Source organism: Palaemon carinicauda, chromosome 28, assembly GCF_036898095.1.
Source record: "Palaemon carinicauda isolate YSFRI2023 chromosome 28, ASM3689809v2, whole genome shotgun sequence".
Lineage (NCBI taxonomy): Eukaryota > Metazoa > Arthropoda > Malacostraca > Decapoda > Palaemonidae > Palaemon > Palaemon carinicauda.
The window spans coordinates 49062329-49077086 of record NC_090752.1 but is presented as its reverse complement, the minus strand read 5'-3'; the positions used below and the strand labels follow the sequence as shown (position 1 = coordinate 49077086).

Genomic DNA, 14758 nt, shown 5'->3' with positions numbered 1-14758 from the left:
AATCCAAGTAATAATGAATAACGTTGGCTCAGGGTCTCAACTAAAAAACTCGACCGAATGGTAATGAATAAAAGCTACTCCCGGGGATCCCGTAATGGAAGTCTTTAAACATATATATATATATATATATATATCTATATGAGGTCCGTGAGGTGCGAGACAGAGGGGGGGGATCTTAAAAGGGTCCGTGAAGTGCGGGACTAAGCGGGAGAAGCCCGTACACAACTTAATATTAAATAACATAACAAGGTACCACGGAACGAGTCGAGACTCCCCGCCGATCGTCGCCAAACGAGCGACGGAAAGAAACGACTACGACCGGGTAGAGTACAAGTATTGGGGAAACGTAATGTACGTTAATGAATAATAATAGAATGCCTCACAGAACAACGGGAAACCGCCCGTGCAAAGCGGATGCCCCCGGGAGGAGAACATAGGCGCTATCGGCGGGAGGAGGCTAGGAGTAGGTAGGCTCCGAGACGATATCAGGTATACCAACCTGCCAGACCCACGAGTGATATGATCACGTGGAAAGGTTAAAAACACTATAAAAAACATAACACATGGTAAATAAGAGAGGAAGGCATGCTGGATGATAATAACAATTATAAAATTAGCTATAAATCAATCGTAAAACAAACGAGGGCGCGAACAAGAGACAGAAAAGAACAAGCCTGACGGCGCTAGAAGTAGGCAGGGCTACCAACAGAACACAGGGTCAGTGAAGTGCTAACAAAATGAAAACTAAATTGTAATAACTGACTCATGAAAGCCCCTCGAACTAATGCAATCATACGAATGACGTTAAAATAGTAAGCGAGTCCGTAGCGTGCGAACATAAATAAGCTAAGATATGATATGTGGAAAAGAACGCCGATGGCGATCAGGCATGCCAACCTCCAATATACGCACATGAATATGAAATAACTGTTATCATAAAACAGGACAATATAAAATTGATACGGTGTGTGAACTGTGGAGATCCATAAAGGTCACAACGAGAAACAATCGGTATGGAGGACTAATTGAAAATCGTTAGAACGAATGAGAGAGAGAGAGAGGAAGGAGCCTGTACCGAGGGAGACCCAGCAAGGTCGTGAATAAAAACTGAATAATATAAACAAAAACGGACAAAGCCCCCTCCAAAATCTCAAAACTCATAACTCTGGTACTTAACTTAGATGTAGTGACAGTGGAGTCGGACATCTTGAGGTAAATCCAGAGAAAAACAGCGAAATTTACACACAACACAAAGAATTGTTAACAAACTGCATGCTGTAAAAGGAGTGTTGTCACTGGCGTGGGATTGTTGGTACTGTAGTAGTGGGAGGTGGAACGGCACCTCGCTTATCGGGGATTTTGACAGGAGATATCTAAATGGTGCGAGGCCTCTGGTTGTCATTTATCACGCCCCAGTATCATATATCGACACCTTTTATAGGTGAGCGAGCTGGGTTCAACCTGGCATCCCTATGCAATTTTTTCTCTGGTAATATATAGCAGTTATATACCTTAGAAATGGTACTAAAGGAGCATTTCACTGGGCGACACGGGTCGGAGCCCAGAAAACGGATTTTGAAGCAAAGCGAAAAATCTATTTTTGGGTGAGATGGCCATGTCGTCCTGATGTACCCACCTTCCTTTTCAAAGAAAAGGTGTGTACATACGTAACAATCCCCACCCGAATCTGTAGCCACCATGCTTTATTGCTACAAGGAATGGGTAGCCATATTGGGCCCTGTTGTAGTACAGGAAGGGGATCCACCGGGTAACCTTGCTGATGGCTCCCCTTCAATTCCGCCACTCTTCCCCCTCAGAGCGAAAACTCTATTCGGGGTGAAGATTGCCATGTCGTATCAAGAAATACGTCCCGATATTATGTGATATCCTGAAGAAAATTTTTAAGGATACTTGTGCCAGGAGTTAGAATTCTGGAGACCTATGGTCAATTCTCTGTGAATATCACTGTAGCTAAATATCCCTTGGAAAGCTGCCTAAAGGAACCTTCCATCAGGACGACATGGCTTGAGCCCAAAAACAAGATAGGATAGTATTTGAAAAAGAATTTTTTATTTCATATCTTCGATCTTAATGTGGGGGCTTACTGAATAAACTGTTCCTGGTGACTTAGTATTGATATGAGTGTCCAACATGTGAAAGTTTATTTCTTCTCATTTACTTTGGCTGGTTATTGCTGGTAAAGTCTCATTCAATATTGTTGGACTATTTTCTACCATTGTAATTTTATTTTTCCTTTGGAAAGATTATTTTTTTCTGTTCAAATTGTTGCCTTTCATAAGGTGTCATACGTTCCAGCCTGTAGATTTTTTGTTTATTTTGTTCCAATGATCGCAAGGTGGACACTGAGCTTAGGAGTCTTTTGTTATTGCCACTGGGTAATCACTGGGAATCACAGGTGCTGTTTTCGTCAGAAAGTGGTAATAGGCATATCAATAAACGGGAAAGTCGAGTAAAGTCTTCAGTCTTCAACATTATCATTCCAGCAATCTCCAGCAGTCCCTGAAAAATATAAAATTATAAGACTGTCCCACCATAAAATTTTATACCGTATATCTAGTAATCACCACATTATCATTCTAGTACAACAATGCAAAACCAAACGTTTATTCTCTCTGCTAAATAGAGATTCAGGCTTTATTTTTTAACAACCTGCTTTATTCTAGTAGTAAACAGCAGAAAAATAAATTTACTTAACTAACCATGTACTGTATTGGTAAATACTACTGTAGTTTCCTTTTTGTTATTATGGCAAATACTATATGATTAAATAGTCACTAAAAATGAACTTTGATTAGATTAAAAGTTAACCCCCAAATTTTTCTAGCTTTCTTACTCAGGTGGCCTTATGTTTAACACTAAGATTTTACTCCTAATGCCCTTTAGTGTTTTTTTCGACAACTATAAATCAATGTTCTATACAAAGCAAAGTTAACACTTCTACAGTCATTACATATGGAGATTTTTATGCAAATATTAATCTAAAATTAGTTTTCTAATACTCCCCTGCACAATTAACATCTGATGGATCTTACTGCAGCAACTTTCCTGTAATCTAATATACTACTTACATTAATCCATTTACCCAAGTATAATATACACACCAAGTCCCAAATGATATAAGATGTAAGTAGATATAAGGTAAATATTCATGTTAATTAGTAATAGAATTTTAATTCCGTCAATGAAATGAATGTGGTATTTCACAAGTATTATTATTATTACTAGCTAAGCTACAATCCTAGTTGGAAAGCAAGATGCTGTAAGCCCATGGGGTCCAACAGGGTAATATAGCCCAGTGAGGAAATGTAATAGGGAAATAAAAGATAAGAGAAATAATGAAGAATCAAAATAAAACGGATTTTGACGTAGGAAAAATCTATTTTGGGGGGAGATAGCCATGTCGTCTTGATGGAAGTTCCTTTAGGCAGCTTCCTACTATATAATATTTCTGTGAGTGATATTACAAGAGAATTACCGTCAACAAAATAAAATATTTTAAAAACAGTAATAATCAACACAGATATTTCATATATAAACTATAAAATGACTTAGGTATGTCAATCTGTTCAGCATAAAAACATTAGCTGCAAGTTTGCACTTTTGAAGTTCCACAGATTCAGTTACCTGATTAGTAAGATCATTTTAACAGCTAGAATAAAACTTCTAGAATACTGTGTAGTATTCAGCCTAATGATGGAGAAGGCCTAACCATTAGAACACTATTTATAGTATTAAGAGCAGGATGGAACTGTCCAGGAAGATCTAAATGTAAAGAGTCAGATTTATGAAAAATATTAAGCAACATGCATAACGAACTAATTGATCGGCGGTGCCAGAGATCAATATCTAGATCAGGAATATAAAATTCAATAGACTGTAACTTCCTGTCCGACAAATTAAGATGAGAATCAGCAGGTGAAGACCAGCCAGGAGAACAATACTCTAAACAAGGTAGAAAGAATTAAAACTTCAGAATTGATTGATTACCAAAAATCTTAAAAGACTATCTCAATGAGCCAATTTTTTAGTGCAATGGAAGAAGAGAGACCTAATGTGTTTCTCAAAAAGTAAATTTGCTGTCGAGAATTAAAGCTAAAATTTTAAAAGTCATACATAGTTAAAGAAACATTATCAATGCAAAGATCCAGATGTTAAGGAGCTATTATCCTTGACCTACTAACAATCATACTTTGAGTTTTGTTAGGACTCAACCTCATGCCCCATAATTTGCACCATGCACTCATTTTAGCAAGATCTCAATTAAGGGATTCAACAACCCCAGATCTACATTCAGGAGATGGAATTGATGCAAAGTGTAGCATCATCTGCATATGCAACAAGCTTGTTCTCTAGGTCAAACTGCATGTCATGGGTATATAGTATGAAAGGTAATGGGCCAAGAACACTACCCTGAGGCACACTAGGTATTACATTCCTATACTCACTATGATGCCCATCAACAACTCTTGGCGATCTATTACTTAAAAATTCAATAATGATGCTAAGAAGCAACCCACCCACTCCCAACTGTGTGTTTGAAAACAAGGGCCTCATGATTAACACTGTCAAAGGCAGCACTAAAATCAAGGCCAATCATACGAATTTCCTGACCACAATCTAGGGATTTCTGCAGTATTGGAGATTATAAGAAGGGCATCACATGCTCCAAAGCCTTTACAAAAACCAAATTGCAAACTAGAGACTATACGATTACCTTCAGCAAGCCTATTAAGTCATTTTGCCAAAAGATGTTCAAAAACTTTAGATGTGGGAATTATGGAAATTGGGCGGTTCAGTTTGACTTTAGCTACCACAAACACACTAACATTTTGGAGTAACATTATCAAATCTTCAACAAGTGCTAAAAGCTCCACTACTTGCTAACTTGAGCAAAATAACTTTAGAGCTAAGAAATATGCATTCTTTATAAAAAACAAAGGAAAAATACCATTTAGTTCTACACCTCCATAGGCCTCAAGATTCATCAAGAGCTCTTTAATTTCACGAGATCAAAAAGCTAAACTAGTTAGTTTAGCCTCCACCACTCACGTTCCCGGGTTGTACCAGAAAGGATTTCTCCTATGGTTAAATTGTATTCCTTATCAGTTGAAGGATAAACTCTGAGCAAACGCTCTAAGCTGAAGATAGTTATTCAAAGTCAAATCTGATCTCTTACCCCTCCAAAGATGATAAGTCACCAGGTTCTCCAAATAAGCGAGTCTTCATTCATCATTGAACCATGGATAGTCCTTCACGCAGTACCTTAGCACACTAGAAGGGATATGCCTGTCAATTATGTTGACTATATTCTCATTCAAAAAGACATCAGGATCCACACTACTATAGAATTGTGACCAATTCAAGACCAAAAGATCACTCAAAAACCCATAACATTCTGCTTGCGATTTCGTATAAATCATACACGAGTATGATATATCAGGGACAAGCTGCTCAGTCTTCACTGCTAATGAAATCAAGGCACGATCAGATGTCCCAACTGGAGAACCAACCTTACCTGTTATAATGCCAAAGGTGTCAGTGTATACAAGGTCCAAATAGTTGCCTGTCCTGTGAGTAGCTTCACTTATGATTTGCTTACAGCCTGATTCAGAGGCAAAGTCTTATGCTCTTAAGCCATCAGGAAGAAGAAGAAACAGAATTTAACCCCTCCCTATGGTGAGCACTGAAATCAATACTTAGCCATACTGATAAGAAGAATCGAAAATAGAATCATCCACGTCTGGATTTCGATAGATCGAACACAAAGAAATAGCTATGCCTGCCACAATCTTATCACCTTAATCTCATGACATCCACATTCATGGCAGGACTTATGAGAAGCAGGGTACTCAGTGCTAACATACACCTAATAGTTGTCTATGCATGTCATTTGCTAGTTATCATGCATTAAAGTTTGTTTTAGTCGTAATATTTTTTTGGGGCGTGATCTGCTAGCTCAAATTTTGAGTTAAAGAGTAACCTGAAGTGCAATAGAGCAATGAGAGGCAACCAAGAGCATTTGGGACTTGAGAGATTGTTTTTGCACACAAAGGAAACTTATCTTCAGCAAGTGTAGGGAAGACCTGTTCCTGCTTTGATTATTGATATTGTAGTGGGGTAGTTGGGAGTGCATTGATGATTGCCCAATTATCATAAAACTCATTTGAATTGAAAGTTACAGTACAATGTTCTAATACTCAACTGCACAATCAACATCTGGCAATTCTCTTTAGTAGGATGGGGGGCACTGATCAGTATGAAGCTAGGAAGTTTGTCTGTACTGCTAGCTTACCATATTTATTTTCATAGCATGTTCATCAAGTTTGTCATTAGTCGCCATGTCGGAGCAAATTCCACAGGGAGCTACTGTCTAGGAATCCTCTACAATGGCTCTGTTGATGAAGCCACAGGTGTAGTGGTACTCTTCCATCTGGCCGGTCATGTTTTGGAAACGACACATTGGAGAGAGGTCCTGTACTCTACAATAAACCCTACAAGGTGTCACTTCTGATGAAGGGCTTGAATGGTGGTACAATATTGTGTCCTGCATTAAAAAAAATCTTGTCGCTTCAAGATGTCACTTCCAATAAAGAGGTTCTACTGTTAATGCGAGGGTACTTGCACTGAATGACTTCTACCATTCAAAGGGTCAATTCTGTTGAAGGTTCGATCATCAGTGAATATATAATGTAAGACATCTCTTGTTCTGCCTACCAGCCGACTTCTGTGTAGAGGAAACAGTGATCACAGTGGTTAAACAATGACAGCCCGCATCATCATATACTAACTATATTTAGGGAAAAGACACTGTATTTGACAGCATGTAAGACGCACCCTCATTTCAACAAGAGATTCAGGAAAAAAAGGTTTTAGTGTATTCACACAAGACATCTCAAATAGTAAGAAATAATAGAATTGATAATAATGATGATAGTATTAGTATAATAATAGAATTAGTAATGATAAAGGCAATTTGGCAGTATAGACAAGTAATAAGCATACACAAGATATCTCAATAGCAGGAATTAAGCAAACTGTTAGTATAGGCATGCACAGCAATCACAATAATAAAACATTGGACACAAACAAAGCCAGCAGTGCATAAAGCAATTGGTAAGGTAAAGTAGAACCCCTTTCATAAAAGCATTCTGCCAATTCACTTAGACATACAAGTAAACAAAAGGAACTGGCAATAATCAGGGTTGCCAGATACCGTACTTTGTAATCAATGGTTGTACAATAAGGCTTCAACACGTACAATCATGAAAAAATCTACAATTCATGGAAAATGTCGTAAGGTCGTGCGGCACTGGGTCATATATCTGGCAGGAAGCGCTGACAACAACCACATTGTAGTTTTATTCCTGGCCAACAGATGGCATTACCAGTATGTCAGTGTGCTTATCAGCCGATTTTAATAAACAGACGCAAATTCCAGCATTTCAGATTAGATTGCTTTAATTTTTACAAATTAATTTTTAAAGCACCAGTAATAATACAATACTACCAGCAATAAAAATAAAAAGGATGCATAGAGTTTAGGGCAGGTAAAAGTACCAAGCGTAAGGTGTGTTAGTGAGCGTCTGAGATAAGATTAGCCTGGGCCTACAAGAGGTCTCAAACTTCACATAGAATGTATGATGCAGGGCAATTTTTTCCAGCCAAGATTTGGATGGAAAAAGTGTCCTATATACTGTACCTTCAAATACGGAGACCTCCATATAGCAGCCTTTAGTATGAAAAACAGACATGTTGGTTGCACAAGTAACCATACCCCTAGTACTGTGGGCTCCTGATGCCCCGAGATGATTAGGCGGGCAAAGCCCTGACACCTCCTCAATGACCTGTTTCAGGAAGGCAGGCCTAAACATTTCAAGCCAAGGCCTTGTTTGGGAGGCTAGGAGAGAAGAAAAGCAACCTACGACGCAGCTGGATTGTCTTGGTCTAGTCCAAGTAGTAACGAAGAGCTCTTACTGGGTGGCACAGGAAGTGTCTATTCTCTCTATCCACTGTCTCAGACAATGAATTTCACAATAAGAGGATTACTGTATGACTTCATCGCTTTGAATACAGGCAATAGTTAATAAAATCCTTTTCCTTCTAAGCCAATCCTATTTATGTTGCCTGCAATTCACTAACTCATTGAAGTTGCTAAGGCACTAGAAAAAGCACTTTCATATACTGCATATGGTTGGAAGATCTGCTTATAATAAGTGGTGGATCATACAGCACTTTAGTTAAAGCCTTGAGAACCACATCCAAGCCTCGTGAAGTTTAAATTACCCTTTTAGGAACTAACGCAATCTAAAATGATGGGTCCTCTAACATCTCCCTAAAAGCAATTCAAATCTGAATACTAAATATAGCATAGCTCTGTATCCTCTGATGGCAGAAACTGTATGGTTTGAGATTAGAGTCCTTACACCACTTCTTGAATATCTTCCACATGAACTGGTAGTTCATAAGAGTGGAAAACCTTTAAGTAAAGGGAACTCAGGCCACCTGCGTGAAGATGCCCAGAGCTTTGACAAATCTGTGATTAGTCTCCATGGAGTCAGCTGAAGAGGTTGTGATCTAAGATGAAAAATGTGCCAAGATTTGAGGAGGTTGTGATCAGAGGTGAAAAATGTGTCAAGATTTGAGGAGGTTGTGATCAGAGATGAAAAATGTGTCCAGATTTGAGGTGGTCCTGTCTGATACCTACCCCCTGATGAATTAAAGTCTTCTGACACTCGTTGGTGCATAGTTCATTCCGAGTTCAGGATCTAGTCCCTTCAACAGAGTCTGCAGTCATATTTGCCTTGCACATGATTAACTGGCATGTGTTCAGTTATTTACCTCTGCCCATGCCAGAATATCTTGTGCGAGGTCATCCAATGTCTGTGACCTTTTCCCTCCTACCTTAGATGAGAAAAAACCATAGAATTGTCGGAAAAGACCGAGCACAGATTTAAATGGCCCAGAGGTTCTTTCAATAGATTCCCTAGATTCCTGTGTCATTCATGTCCCAACCACAAACAGGTTGCCTATTGAACCTCTCCACCCAAATTCTTCAGTGTAAAAAAACAGCATGATATACTGTAGATATCCAGGAGAGGGGGGAGACCTTTCTTTTACAGGTTCACTGAATCTGACCACCAGTTCTGTTGAATTGTATATCCATTGAAGCGGAAAAGGACAACACTCTTGACCCACAAGTTTGTGGAGCTGGTGTTGCATTGGTCAGTCTCTCCTCCTCCCTCTGGGAACCAACGGGATAAGAGATGACAGGAGGCAAACAATTCTCCTCCACAGCTAAGCTGGAGATGCCTTTGTCAATTGACAAGTGAAATGCATCCCTATAACGTTGGGATGCAATCTTAGGTCGGGAAGGTGAAGTTTTCAAAATCAGTATTCAGTTCTTCACAGATAGATTGAACATGCTGGGGACTAGGACAGACTTCTCTGGATGCCCAGTTTGTACCAGAATCTCAGGACTACGTCCCTCGTGCGTATGGCTTCCTGTTCCAAGCTCAACAGGAAATGCCATTCATCCAAGTATTATCATCATCCTTACCCCTCTAGCGGAGGGCTGATCCCACTGGTGCCATCAGATAACTGAAGAACTGTGGTGCAGTCATCAGACCGAAGTGGAGCTTTGAAGTGCCACACCACCTGTCCCCAGCAAAACCTGTGTGTCAAGACCAAGGATAGATGGGAACTTTGGGGTATGAGTCTTTCAGGGTGAGCAAGAACCAGCTAAATCATTGTATTGCCAAAAGGACCAACCTATAAGTCTCCATTTAGAAATAAAGGTTACAAAAGGGTTTAGACGAGAGGTTCTCCAAAAGGAGGATGCTTTTTGATGACAAACATAAGGCTATTGACACCCACCAAAGGACTTGGGCAAAGAATTCTATCTTTCCCTTTCTTCCCAGTTTTCCAAATTACAATTGAATAGAATTGAATTTAGGATTTAGGCATTAAGCCAAGCACTGGCAAATTACAATTGAAGAGCTCTTCCTCCACTGATTATTGGTAAGGGTCAAATGCTGCTACAGGACTGCTCAATAGGGGTGGAGGTTGGCTGAAGGAAATCCTGTACCCACACCTTATAACCTTGACAAAAAAAGTGTTGTGGTATGCAGCCCCAACCCTCCCACACAACAGCTGTAATTCCTATGGACCAAAAAAAAATACAGTCTTAGATCCTATCTGTTCCCTACTTCCCAACATTGAGCTGGTAGACAGCCGAGGTTGTTGTTAGTCATAAAAGGACAAGAGGACAAGATTCCTGGTCCTTGGCAACAACCTACGTTTCATATTTGTAGAAAGCTGTGGCAAGCCTGTCCATCCTCATCTATGATCAAGGACTGCCGGGCATTTGTTTGGGCTGGGTAAGCTGTTGTGCTTAGGCCACAGTCTAAAAGAAATGACAGACTAGTCTTCCCTCGTATTCGGCTTTGAAGCGAGCCTTTTCAAGGGATGAAGTGAGACAGATCTTTGCACAGCTGCTATGCAAAAAGAAGTGAAGCCCTTGACAATTTTAATGTCAGAAGGACGCTAGACAAAACGTCCTTCCTTGCCAATCATGGTCGACTTGCAGGGGTTTATAGAATTGGCCAACTTATTGCAAAAAGATTTGTATAGTTCCAAAAGTTCCTAATTGAGAGAAAACCAATCAGGGAACTCTAAAGCCATTCCATCATGTTCAGGTTTTCCTGAACTGTTCTCTTTAGACTGTTTGAGCTTGGTGCAGTCATCCAAAGATAACACTCAACTCAATTGGTGATGATTCTGGAGGTTAGTCATCTCCTTCCACAAAGAGTTGGGAGGTACTGGTGCCTGAGCTGGTGGATCCACTCCTATAGCCAAGCAAGTCTTTGGCTTTTGGCTAAAGTCTGAAACATAAAAGGAATGCTTGTTACTTTTTGCATACTTCAACTTCTTTGTGACTGAACCCCATGTTTGAGGAATTTTTCGACCAGCATGGAATCTTATTTCTTTCCTTGTTGTGTCTCCTCTAGAATTCTCAAGACACCTACTGGAACTCTTAAGGTTGCAGCATTGCAATCATCTACAACTCTACAAGAGCCTCTCGGATGAAGGCTATCATCTTTCAGAAGGAACTAAGAATCTTTTCCCTCTGCCAACCTTTGGATGTTGTCCCCAACCTCAAGAGTGAACTTCCTACCTGCCCTCATGAAGGCAGATTGCTCTGACTGCACCTTCTTAGGTCAAAGAACAAGAAAATGCAAGAGGCATGACTGGTGACCCATCTGGTACATAAGAGGACCTGGGCTTCAACCTTCTTAAACACAGAATACAACAGGGTGTTCTTTTGAACACATCCCTACCACATTCCTGATCCACAGAGGAATGAAGTTAGAATGTTCCCTGAACTTCCATCAAGTAGCTGTAAACTGCCCTCCCCCTCACAACCCTCCCTGATGAACTATTGTACCCTGCAGTAGATCCCAAGGATGATTTGATCCACACAAGAAGACTAGAAGGTGCAATCAGCCATGACCTTGCTTGTCCCTTTCTAGCCCTATTGGAATTATGTCAGTCATTACTACCCTTAACACCTGACTGAAATAATATGGGAGTAAAACTTTACTCCATATCTGCTCTGCTTTTTTAGCAGACTCGTACCCAGAACCCGTTAGGGCTGGTTCAGCGAGTGTCTTTCTGCACAGTGTGGAATGGGGAGGCCCAGAGCAGGATGTAGGGAGCTGAAAAGTGGTTAGAGTGCCTGGTTGAGAGGCTACCCTCTCAAGACCAGACGCTACAGTATCAATACTGTATCATTATAATTTTATAATGATAGGTATTAACGATTGTCTATGTTTGGTTAATGTAGTTGGTGCATGTTAAAATTAATTTGTTTGCACAAGCACGTAAGAGACTACTGATGAAGGTGGCCAGAACGGTGGCTAACTTCAGACATACTGGTTGAGGTTTGTGGTGGCGATGGTCACTATCATTTTCCCCAATATGAGGTGGGTATTAGTTGGTTTAGTGTAACCTAACATGTACGATTGTTTATATTGTCTATGAATATTTTTCAGTATGATTGAACTCATTGTCAAAGTGATTACGAGTCAACACAAATTTACACAAATTATAGGATTTTGACTGGTGTTCAATAAAATTGTCTTTTTACCAAGATGGGCAGATCTTGCACCAAGGGGGTGTGTTGGTTAAGTCCATAATTGGTGTTATGAAGCATACATATTTTAGAGAGCAAAAGAACCAAATCTGAACTCGGGTTCTTGATTATAAAAAGATGAGCCGAAAGTCAAAGCAAGATGGAAACTTATCAAAGTAAAAAGTCTCGACCCGCCTGAATTTTCTAGCGATATGAGAAATTATGGCACTTAAGAGGGATTATATGAGGTTGATTGTCCCTGTTTATGAGCAAGATACCTATGCATTTAAAAAAATGTTTGAGTGGAGAAGCACTGGCTTGCGTGGAAGGGGTAGAAGAATTTGATGAGATGTTCCAACGCCTTGATGAGATGTTCCAACGCCTTGATGAGATGTTCCAACGCCTTCATGATAAGTACGGTAATCCTTGTAAGCTAACCGAGGCTATTGCAAGTGAAATTAAAAGCCTTAAGCCACTGCACGACAGAGACTAAAAGAAGTTAATTCACATAATAAAGGTGGTTGAACATGCATGGCTGGATATGGGACAAATAAGTTTAGAACCTGATATTAAAACCACCTCTATTAAGACATTGGCGGAGCATCTTATTCCTCCCACTTTGAAACACAATTGGGTAGTAAGGGCGTAAAAGGTAATAAACTAAATCTCTTTTTGAAAATTTACTTCAATTTTTGTTAAAAGAAAGGAAAGTGTGCAAGTATCTTGAAAGTGATTTGCGGTACACAGCTTCATTAAAAGTAGTACAAAATAAGTTACACGCAACAATACAAGTGAAAATGCAAGATACCCTCAATGAAAAATTCATTCAGGGGCAACAGAGTGTAATGATAAAGAATGTGTAGCTACAACGTCAAGGTTAGCTGCCCAAGTGTTGTCTTAAATGGTGTTAGTATCATGGAGACGTATCATGGAGACGTATCATGGGGTAGAGGGTTATTTATGATAAGTTTGCTCAACTCAACAGAAACAAAGCATGTTGTAAGTGTTAACTTGGGCCATTTTTCTAAGCTTTGCAATTTGTCAGGTGCCAGTTTCTGTGATGTAATGGTGAATGGTAAAAAGTGGTAGGGAACACTATAAAAGGTTACACTCACTTCTATATACACCTACTATCACTGATTTAACTAGCAATTTGGTGTCTACAGATGGTCATTTATTAATGATGAGAGGCTTTAAGGTATTGACAAAAAGATTAATATACTATGGGACAGCAGTAGAAATGTTTTGCTAATCACTCTTCAAAAGGCCAAAGAATTAGGACTTAACAGAAGACATTCATATAACCATAACCAAGTTGGAAATAAAACAGACAGTATCCTCAAAAGAGGATAAAGTTCCTGTGGTGGACACAGATGAAATAACTACTACTGTTGAGAAAGTTGACACGAGTGTTGTTAGTGGTTTGTTCTAGTTTAAATGGTTATCCCATCTCGAAACCATTTGGAATACATTTATTAACAGGAATTGATTAGTGGCCTTATGCCTACGTAATTGAGACAAATGGTAACCTCTAACTCGTGTTGAACCAATTTGGCTATGTTGTTAGAGGATTTCGTCCACAATTAACTTCACACTATTATCAATCTAATGTCGGTGTAAGAATTAATCACAGATATTACAGACATCAATGAGATCACTTCAGCTTCCAAGAAAACCATTAAAGACGTGTAGGATAATTACTTCAACATTGAGAGCCTGGGCACTTCCTGTCACCCTAAGTGTTCTGGTTGTAAATGCAGTAATTGTACTCCTGGTCAAAGCAATTGTACCCTTAAAGAAGAAAGAATTGGCTCCAATATCAGACCGTTCATCATTTAATTCAGCCGAGAATAGATGGAGCGTCTCTTAACCCTGGATTAGAAATCCTAATCTATTAACTAATGATGTGTCTCTTGCAACAGCTAGGCTAACTGCCACGGAAAAAGAGTGACCAAGTTAGGACTACTTTAGTGTAGGTCCTATCAGAATCAAATTCAAGACATGATTGCACAGGGGGTAGCCAGGAGGCTATCCAAAGATGAAGTATACAGTATAGTTGTAAGTGACCTATATTCTACATAACCCATACTGAAGATCTTAAGCCTAACTAGCTCTACTCTCCTTCGGATAATGTTCAATTCTTCGGCAAGGTTTATGAATTTTTCTTTGAATGAAATGTGGGCGAAGGGTCCCGACATGCTAAACTCGCTTTTGGGGGTTTTACCAAGGTTCCGAGAAAATGAAGTAGCATTTTTGCGATTTAGCCAAAATGTATAACACCATCTCTGTCCCTATTTGACCCACATCGTCATAGGTTTCTTTATCGTGATTTCAAGGTTGATGTCAAGACAGATCATTGTGTGTTGACTTGTGTTCCCTTTGGAGACCAGCCCACTGGAACTACTGCTATGCTTGCTTTGAAATTAACTGCAGAAATGAGTAAGGATGACTACCCAGTAGCAACAGATGACATATTGGGAAGCTGTGATAGCATAGACTGCAAACAAACTAATGAAACAAATTGAAAGTTAGAGGTCGTTGAGGTTTTAAAATAAAGCATTGGATTGTCTAGCAATGAAAATCTTGAAAATTACTAAGTTAAAGTGA

At 39.5% G+C, this 14758-nt stretch overlaps 1 protein-coding gene and 1 long non-coding RNA gene across 2 annotated transcripts in view; both read right to left on the bottom strand.

The window, feature by feature from the left end:
• Positions 1-14758, bottom strand: part of LOC137622022 (trace amine-associated receptor 1) — a 386751-nt gene that overhangs the window by 223343 nt on the left and 148650 nt on the right. The window lies entirely within an intron of this gene.
• LOC137622021 (uncharacterized) overlaps positions 2018-14758 on the bottom strand; it is a 41589-nt gene continuing 28848 nt past the window's right edge. The window contains exon 3 of the long non-coding RNA XR_011040327.1: positions 2018-2520. This is a non-coding gene — a long non-coding RNA (uncharacterized lncRNA). The remainder of the gene's footprint in view (positions 2521-14758) is intronic.